Raw genomic sequence first — 10,476 nt, forward strand, 5'->3', positions numbered from 1 at the left:
ACATCTAAAGACCGAGGCAATAACTTATGGAAAAATGGTGATATTTTTTTTCTCACTAAAGCTTAAGGAAGAGCATTTTCACACAAGCAGTGATTTGAAATGAGGTAGAAAATTTATTGGAGGTGGTTAAAATGACATTGATTGTAAGAAAATTTTACTATCAGGAAAGGCCAAAGAGGTGGCCGACACTCTAAGTGTAAGAGAGCAATTATAGGCGCTCGTGCCAGAGGAATATAGTGACGATGGTTAAAGCCGTGAAGGGTGTATTATGGTTTGAAAGATTGATATTCTTTCTGATGATTGTGCGATACTCAACCATAATAGTAGTTTGGTAAAGATTTAATTCATGTAATCGACGTGAACGGGCTATCTATCTTAGAAGGTCCTATCTTGAGAATAAGCCAGGACCATGTTTCAAAAAAGACTAAACAAACCTTTGAGTTAAGTCTTCTATTGAAGGCATATGATTAAGAATGGTATTAACCCGCTATCGTTGCTTTCATTGAAACTCTTCTGTAATTTTATTTGTTTCATGTCATATGTACGTCAAGTTCAGGAGTGTTCTTCATGAATCATGAACGGTGATCATGTTACCTCCTTAGAAGAACTTGATACGATATGTATGGACTCTGTATGGTTAGCTATTAAGGCTTCATGGAAAACGAATGACTACAGTAGGTCAACGGTGGACCATAGTAATGCAGGAATGATTCTACGAGTAATGAGCCGATTACTTACAACCGTGAGAGTTGTATTAGAATGGATGTTGAGATTGAGTACCACTACTCGGGTCGTGGTGGTGTATAAGTTATCATTGATAGACTAATTAAGTAGATTATCTACCTATTGAATACTTATTCCTTCTTATCAATAGAGAGTCGTATTACTATACGAGGAAGGTTGCGGTGCAAGCATAGAATTCTAGTAACGATGATGTCTAGAATGAGATCCCAGATTCGATTTTCGATGTCGAGGGAGTTTCAAAGGTGATTGTGTATAAGCTCGAGGAAGAGCCTGGGTCCATAGAATGATGGACGGAATAGCAAAAATATTTAAGCATGTGAAATGCGATGCGATAATACTAGATATTGATATATATGCATATGTTTTGTTCTCCTATGACAAACCTCTATAGTTCAGAGGTAGATTCCAAGCCAGATATTTGTGGCAGTATATTTTTTTTTCTTTTTTTTTCTCTTTTTTTCATATACAATTCTCTTCAATTCGTTCTTTTCTCTCCTTTTCATTTTGTATAAGCTGAGAAGAACAACCATTCCAGAAGGGGAGGTATTGCCGAATGACTATCTATCTGTGTGATAGAAGCCTAGTAGGATACCATCTATTGTTTAATTGCTTGTCAAGTACTAAAGGCCGACCACCTTCTGTACTAACTATGCAATAGAACAAGTGTCCATGATCATAGTGATCTCTCAATAAATTCTTTTACTTCTATACGAAGGACCAAACTTTCGAAGATGGAGGCAACTAGAAATGGAGTGGTACCAAGTATGGTGGTATTCCGATTCTAATACGTTCGTGATACTAAGGTTGACGGGGTTATTAAAAGGTTATAGAACGCTAACGAGCAAAAGTATAACCGGTATAATTTTAGGAACGGAAGATAGTAACGATTACGAACTGGAAAAGAATGGGTATTGAGAAGTAAAAGCTAAAATGCTAGAAGCTATGATGAGAGTCTGTGCAGTAGACTTGAAAGAATTTGGAATGGTCACTTAGGACAAATTGAGTTTTCTTATGACAATAGATGGTATGTCAGTATCGAGATATCACCTTATGAGATCCTTGAGGGAAGATAATGTCGATCTCCCTTATGTTAGGATGAAGTTGTAGAGCACAAGATGCTTGGACCCGAAGTGGTCCAATGGACCAAAGACATAGTGGATCTAATCAGAGGACGGATGACAATAACCCCAGGATGGATAAAAGAGGTATGCTGATTTGACTCAAAAGGACAAAGAGTATGAAGGAGGGAACCTTGTATTGTTAAAAGTAATCCCTTGAAAAGAATTGATGAGGGTTGGAAAGAAAGGAAAGTTTAAGTCCACGATTTATTGGACCCTTGGATATATTAAGACGTATTGGGAAGTTAGCATATGAGCTAGCCCTACACCCCGAACATGTAGCAAGTTCATAACGTGTTCCACGTATCAATGTTAAGGAAATGTAATTCGGATACCAGACAAATAGGGGCATATGAGCGCATAGACATGCAACAAGAAGTAACCTATATGGAGCAACCCGGAAGGGTAGAGATTGAAAAGGAACAAGTGCTTAGGAGGAGGGTTATCAAACTAGTCAGAGTTTGATGGTAGAACCACAATGTGGGAAAAATTTACTTGAGAGTTAGAAAGTGCAATGCTAAAAGAGTATCCCTATTCATTTTCTATCTGATTCTGGAACGGAATCCTTTTAAGGAGAGGAGACTGTAATAACCCCAATTTTTGAAACCCTGATGAATAGTAACTTTTGTTGATGATGCTGATTAAGGAAAATTATCATACCTCACTATATAGGAGTACAATTATGGAAATTCTAAGATCGTATTAGTATTCCATAAAGTAAATAAGTGTATGTAAAGATCGTCAGAATCCAAATTCGAACACTTCGATTTTTCCCGAAAATCCACCAGATACCGAAAGAATTGAGTATAAGGTAATATGATTAAAAGGATTTAAATTCAAGGATTATAAGAGGGGATCATAAAAGGAATATAAAATATTGAGAAAGGTTTAGGGGAACCCAAGTAATAAGATCCCGGATATGATCCCTTAAACGACGAACAAGAACGAAAGTTAAGCGAACCGTAAAACAAATAAGCGACCAAGAGACAAGCTTGTACAAGAAGCCAAGGATTGTGACATCATCACACCACAAGGAGAAGACATGTGGCAATTGGATGACATATGAAGGATGACATAAGCATGACAAGGAGAAGTGTTTTGTTGGATGATTCTAGGCCAAGTAAAAGTTACCATGGTAAATTCCATGTAACGAAGCTAAACACCACACAAAAACACCAAGCAAGCAAACAATTCACTTTCTCTCTTTTTCTTCATGAAGCTCTCGGCCCTTTCCCTTTTTCAAAGAAGAAAAATTGCAAAATTCAAGCTTCACTCCATAAACAAAATCCAAGGTAATTTCCTTAGCTTCTTGATGATTAGATAAGCATATCCTAGGAGTTTAAGCTTCCAATTCTTCATGAATCTCTTCCAATAATTCATGAAAGAAGATGGTGAATAGTAATTTTCAAAAAATAACTTTAGTTTTCTTGAATTTTTATGAAAGTTTAAGGTTATACAAGCAAGGATCAAGGTTCTTTTAGACATTCAAAGCTCTTATGTTATGTTAAGAAGCTTCAAGAAGGTATAATCTCATACCCTAGCCCTACTTTTGAATACTTAGAGTTTTTATGTTTGGTATGGTTCATGAGAAGCATGATTCTTGTATACTTAGAGTGTGGATGGATTTGTAATGAGTTTGAAGTTGTAAATCTTGATTATTGTTTTAATGAACTTAAGTATAGCTTTTAGTTTATGTTTGAGGGTAGTAGAAATTGGAAATCTTGAGATGTTGGGGCTGTTGTAGTAAAGTATGGATGGAGTTTGGTTGTAGTGATGATTGTGGGTTGAATTGTGGATTGATTGGAGTGGTATAAATTTGGTAATCACGTAAATATAGACGTCGTAATGCCCGATTTACCTTAGACAGCTTTTGTTCTTAACTTCAGGACCCGTGAACTCACTGTTAGGTTTTGACCATTGCCATGATTAGATAGTTCACGTTATGAGCTTCGTTTTGATATGTGGTTCGCTTGAATCCGATGTACGGTTTAGGAGAAACAATCGTTTTAAATAACGGCATTTCGCGAACGAACCATTACCCCTCGCCTTACTTTGGAACCATGGTTAAGGTCCTTAAATGACTAACTGGAGTATGAAACAATTATGTAAAGTGGATTAGGAAGTTGGTAGGGTACTCGTGAAAGAATCGCCTTAAAATTTTTAATGGTTAATTTATTAAAAATGGTGGAGCCAAGGGTAATCGAGCGACTTAAGTGAATCATTAAGTGACCATAAGCGAACGTTAGGGTTCAATTGGTTAAAGTCTAGTTTCTTAAGCGACCGGGGTTTAATTCCGACTTATGTTATTGTTCATAGGTTATCGGACCCACTCTAAGCTTAAGTCTATCCGGGACACTCATGCAAGTTTTCTACCCGTTATACTGTTGTTGTGATGTATATATGTATATGCATTTTCTTGTGATAAGTGCATGATTATTATTAGCGAAGTCTTGCGATATATTGGAGCATGTGATATGATATTTATATGCATGCCTGTTTCGTAATCTTGATATCTAATTGTTGATTCAATGCTTATAAGTTGCATAATACATATGCTAGAGATAAGCAGTAGTTGTGTATACCCTTAGTATGGGGGACCCAAATGTGAACATTTTCTAAACCGGGAGTCGATGTTCCCGAGTCTAATATATATATATATTTATATATATAGAGAGATATAGTTTTCAAAACTATTAATCGAATAAGGTTTATTCGATAACTTTATTTTAAATAATGAATATTATTAGTTGAATATTCATTCGAGGACGTATGACTCCGCTTATTTATTAAATAATATTCTTTATTTAATTAAGGAGCAATGTTTCGATAATCAAACTTATTTTCGATTATTCAAATAAAGATCGTACTTTCGTATAAGTATATCTTTGGTTATTTATTATTCATTTCAAGTATGAGTTTTAAAACTTCTACTTCAATTATTTTTTTATACAGGTTATCCTTATGGGAATATTAATTAGATAATAATATTCAGATATTTTCTAATATATCGGGACTGATTTATTTCATTAAATCAGCATTACTCCAAACATTCTTAAAAATGTTTTTGAATCTTCAAAATGATTTTAAAAGTTAGGGCGGATCCCAAAACTCATTTTTATATTTAAGATCTTCCTTTCGAAGGGGATTTAAATACTCGCTCAAAACCTGAGGGATCCGGCTCTGTGGTGTATTTTATATTCGCAACAAGGTTACTGTTTTGATAAAAGAGTTTTTGATTACTTACCCAACACTCGGGAAGTAAAATTCTTGGAACAAGTTAATCCATTAACTTCATCAAATAGTTATAATGGTGTTTCCATCAAATGAAGTATCTCGTAACTTCATTTCATTCAATTATATTTCAAAGATTGAATCTATTCAAGTCTTATCTTGTAGTCTCATCTATGTGATGAACTTTTGAAACGTATTATACCTTGAACGGTGGTAGTTCAAGTAGTATTTGGAAAAGATATAAGTATATTGGATTATCTCGTAACTTCACCTTTTCAACTTATATCTGGTTAATGATTATCTTATACATGACAAAGATTTTCAGAAAAACGTTGAGACAAGGTTAGATATAGGAGATCACCTTGCAACGATATTTTTATACAGTTATAAACTGGAACTCTGTGTATATTATACATGGCAGAGGATTTCAAAGATTTTGAAAAATATATATACATATATACTAAATATTTTACGACTTGGTCGCATTAAGAGGTCAAACTTGGTTCAATTCTTCTTGACCAAGACTTTCATGAGTGCTATGAGAATGCTCATATATTGTTATTCATTGTACATATTATTTTGGTGGGCTTGTTGCTCACCCTTGCTTTCTTCTTTCATCATACAACAACAGATAGACAAGATGAACATGACCAAGCTCCCAATTCGTGAGCGGATAGGAAACGTTCCCCAGTTTCCTGTCGGCATTGATGCCGTTGTAGCTGAGGGAGAATCTACTAATAGGCTAGGCTTTCAACTTTTGATGTACCGGACTTATGTATATTTATGAATTGTAATAATGGCAAAGAATATGTAAATTATTCAGAAACCCTTTTTATGGTGAAATGGTTTATAATTGTGGAATAAAATAACTTGTATTATTTTTGATATTCATCTCTGAGACTATATCTTGTGGTGTGTGTGTATATGGTGGGGTCACAGTACGTAGTAGTTGGTTGACTGTTAAGATTAAGTATTGATAAGGGAAATGGAACTCGTGACAACCCGAATCCCCGACCCCGGATTTGGGGGTGTTACATAAGTCCTGAAATTGACATCAACAGGCTGCACACTCCTACTATTCTGTATTTGGAAGCTCATATAGCAGCTCAGACATCTCCAACTCATTCTCCAATCTTAAATGCTGATGTTGAGATACCATCTACACCAATTCTGGATCAAGAACCTGAAGATAAAAATTTAGATGAAGATAAATCAGAAACTCCTAAAGCCTCATACACTGTTGTGTTATCAGAGGATAATGAGTCTTCATCAAGCTCTGGAGATAGTGTCTCAGTACATACTTCAGCTCCTGTGCTTGGAAAGGAAACATAGAGGAGTAGAGTGGACCTAGAAGTGGAATGATTCTGATTTCATTCCAAGCTCTAAAGTTCTGACAGAGCACATTGCTAAATCTGATGAGCTTGTGATAAATTCTAATATAAAGACACAACTCAAGATCACTGCTCTATCTACCAAGAACCTTCAAGGTCTCCACTCTCAAACTCAAGTAAAGACTGATACACTACAAGAATCATTTAATAATCTAGATATGCAAATCAAGCTTGACAAGACAAGGATTATCAGACCTACACTTGAGAAAGTAGAAGCAATTGAGAAAGCTCAAGAGAAGCAACATGCCCAAATCTCTAAGGTCATGGCAAATCAAACTTCTCAACAGGCTCAATTGAATGATATTCAATCTTCAGAGGAACTTCTTCTCTCACTCCTACTATCAGATGATGCCAAAAAGGGGGAGAAGATAGTTAAGTCCAAATGTGCTAATGATCAAATACTGAAGAAGAAAGATGATGAAGCTGATGACCAGGGAAACCCTAGCAATGGTAGAGGTCAAGTTCAAAGTAAAGGGCAGAGCAACAAGGTTTCTTCAAGGAAACTAATTACTGATGCAAGCAAATCTTCTATTCAAAAGAAGACAAGTTCTGAAGCTTCTCAAACTCAAAATATGATAGCAAGTACTGAAACTCAAAATCTGATATCAAGTTCTGATGAGCAAAGTCTGATGACAAAGCCTGATATTCTGATACAAGGTGAAAGTCAAGATTCTCAAAAGTTCATACAAACTCTGAAGCTTAAGGAAAAGCAGACTATTGTCCACTACAAGGATCCCAAGATTCAGACACTTGATGAGGCAATTGCTAGAAGATTATTTCTAAAGCATAATCCAGGAATGGATTTAGAAAATCTCAAGGAGGAAGAAGCTAGATTTAAAGCTGAAAAGAAAAATCTAAAGCCAAAAGCTTCTGTTGCAAAGAAACCTCCAAGGCCTAAGGTAAAAGGCATTATGATCAAGGAGAAGTCACATACTGAGGCATCAAAGCCCAAGACTAGATCATAAACTGAGATTGATCCCAAAGACAAAGGAAAGGGAAAAGTTGATGAACCAATCAAGCCACTGGAGATGAAAATTCCTCAAGTTCTGATGAAACCAGTGTGCAAAATTGTTCAAGTTACTGATGATACTCTTGATGAAGATGAAGATGTTCAAACTCTGAAAAGAAGGAAGATTTCTGAAGAATCCAAGACAACCTCTGACAAGGCTCAAGTTGTTCAGAGTCAAGAACAGCAAGCTATAACAAAAACAACAAGTTCTGATAAAATCATCAAGACATCAACCTCTGACAATGCTCAAGTTGATTTAGACTAAATGGAAGTAGCTGATAAAAAGAAACGTCTGTGGAAAAATGTCAAACCATCAGATCCAAAGAAAAGCCAATTGTTGTCTACCTTCATGACTATTGAGTTAAATGCTAGAGAACCAAGAGACAGGGCTGGACTAGGTTTTGATGAAGCAAAAATCTAAATAGGAGTTGAAGTTGCTACTAGAGATCCATTTATTTTGACTGACAGACCTCTTGAAGATGTTACACAGAAACACCTTGATAAGGTTATCTCTGTTCAAGTGGTACTGGATGCTCATGATAAGCACAATGTCAAGGAAAATCTGATTCTATTTCTTGAAGATGGAAAGACATATCAAATGATAAAATCAGATGTGCTAAACAAATCATTGAAAGAACTTCAATTCTTTCATTACCTTTTAGAGGTAAAGTATGATATTACCAAGAGATGGTCAAACTTCATATTGAAGACCATCAGAGATAAAGCAAGAATTTCTGGTTCAAGTGTTACAGAATTCATTCCTAGTATTGTTAAAGATGATGGAAGTGAAACTCCGATGAAGAAGGATTCTTCTAAGCTTGAAGTGTTACTGAATGAGAAATGTCTGTGCTACAATGTAGATTCTTCTCATCCTAGAGTAATAAGACTGAATGATGGTTTAGAAAGAAAACATATCTCTGCTTTAAGGACTGCAATCTACCAGATTTGGAGTCAAGATGAAGAGATGAAGCAAGTTAAAGCTACAATGTCTCAAATCCTGAGGATTAAAGAAGAAAAGCTGATATCAAGCTTTGTCAAGAATCATTATGGATTCAGATTGACTCAGTGAGATTGGTAAAAGCTACAAGGACTGTAAGTTGTAGTTAGTTATCTAGTTAAACTTTTATTTCATTTGTACTTAAATGTTTTTGACATCATCAAATCTATTAACTTGTATATTTTGCATAATTTAAAAGTTGGGGGAGATTTTTAGATATATTTGAGATGTCATGTCTAATATGATTCATGTTTAGTTTTCAGATCTTAACAAACAGGACATATCGGGAGTTATTGAAATCAGGACTTACTAGAAGTCGGAACTTAATATCAGAACTTAAGGTCATATTAGAACTTAAGTACGGGAAGACTTTCATATAATGAAGGAAGCTGATTTATAGTAGAAGATCGAGACTAAAATAAAAGAAGATATGCATGGAAAGAGTTAGAAGACTGGAAGACTTGTATAAGATATCTGATTGATATATTTTAGGAGACAGAATTGTATTCCATATCAATTAGAAGTTATCTTGTAACTGTGTACTATATAAACACAAACTTAGGGTTTACACTATATGTGTTATCATTATCGAGAAGATTATACATTGTAACCTAGAAGCTCTTACTGATGGCTGTTCATCACTGAGAGAGAACAACAGTTCTTATTGTAATAGAGTTTATTCAATATACTTGATCTTTGTTATATACTTGTGTTAAATCGATTTGATTGTATAAATACTGTATTTAACCCCCTTCCACAGTGTTGTGTGACCTAACAGTGAGGAGTAGTGAGATTTACATAAAAGAATAGAGAGATTAAGTTTTAATTTGCTATATGTTTGCAGATGTTCAGAGTATTAAAGGAACATATGTTGAACACCAATCTGTTGAATCTCAGGAAAACTCTGATGTATCAAAGGCTATTGATCTCCCTACAAGTCTAAGTACCGATACTTTCTTGTAGTCCATACATTCTACTATTCCACCACATGAGATAATCCCTATTTTTGTTGAAAACAATCCATTTACTCTACTTTACCATCATCGGAGGAAATCCATGTTGTTGCTGAAGATGTAGTAGCACAACAGTCCATTCATAAACTTTTATCCATTTTAGAATCACCATAGCATGTTACGGGAACTGAAGTTCTGAAAGATAATGTTGAAGCTCCAATTCATTTATCTATAATACTTGAAGATGTGGAGTTAACTGCTGAAGGTATGGAAGCTTCTGAAACTACTAGATAATATATTGTACCAATTTCTCATTCAAATCTTCATACTGAAGCTGGTGATAAAGTTCAGCAATTAGTGCAAAATCCGGTTGTCATTGAAGAATCTAATGATAGTGAAGAAGCTAATGTTTCCAATACTATTATAGATCCTAAGGATGATCTATTCTTCCATGAAGATATGCCTATGTATGTGAGATAACATAAACTAAAAGAGTTATATGCTAAAAAAGAAAAGGATTATTCTAATAATCTCTGGAATGCTCATTGGAAAGATAATATGTATCCTATTTCCAAAACACAAGCTGTTGCACATCTGAAAACAACAGAACAGAAGATTACAAATCATGATATGCTGAATCATCTGAAAGCATCAACTTTAGTTGTCAGATCCTTACACACAGCTCATGAAGCAACTACTACTCAAATTAATCAGATAAAGAATCTTTGATTGCTTCAAAGCTGACTACTCATCAGGAAATTCAGAAAGAAGTTTCACCAATAGTTGCGAGACAAATTTCAATTAAAGCCGGTCAAGCTAGATTGGAAGTTAAACAAGATCAAATGTCTGCTCAACTTACCGAAGTACAGAATTCAATGGAGCTGATTCTTTCTCTACTACTTGGTGTTGATGCCAAAAAGGGGGGAAAATTGTTAAATCTAAATGCAAACAGCTGTCATTGTCAAGCACTGATGCTGAAACTTCTGATGGAGGTAATAAGGGAGACAAAAGGATAACCAAAGGAGGAAACAAA

This window comes from Apium graveolens, chromosome 3 (genome assembly GCF_009905375.1).
Source record: "Apium graveolens cultivar Ventura chromosome 3, ASM990537v1, whole genome shotgun sequence".
Lineage (NCBI taxonomy): Eukaryota > Viridiplantae > Streptophyta > Magnoliopsida > Apiales > Apiaceae > Apium > Apium graveolens.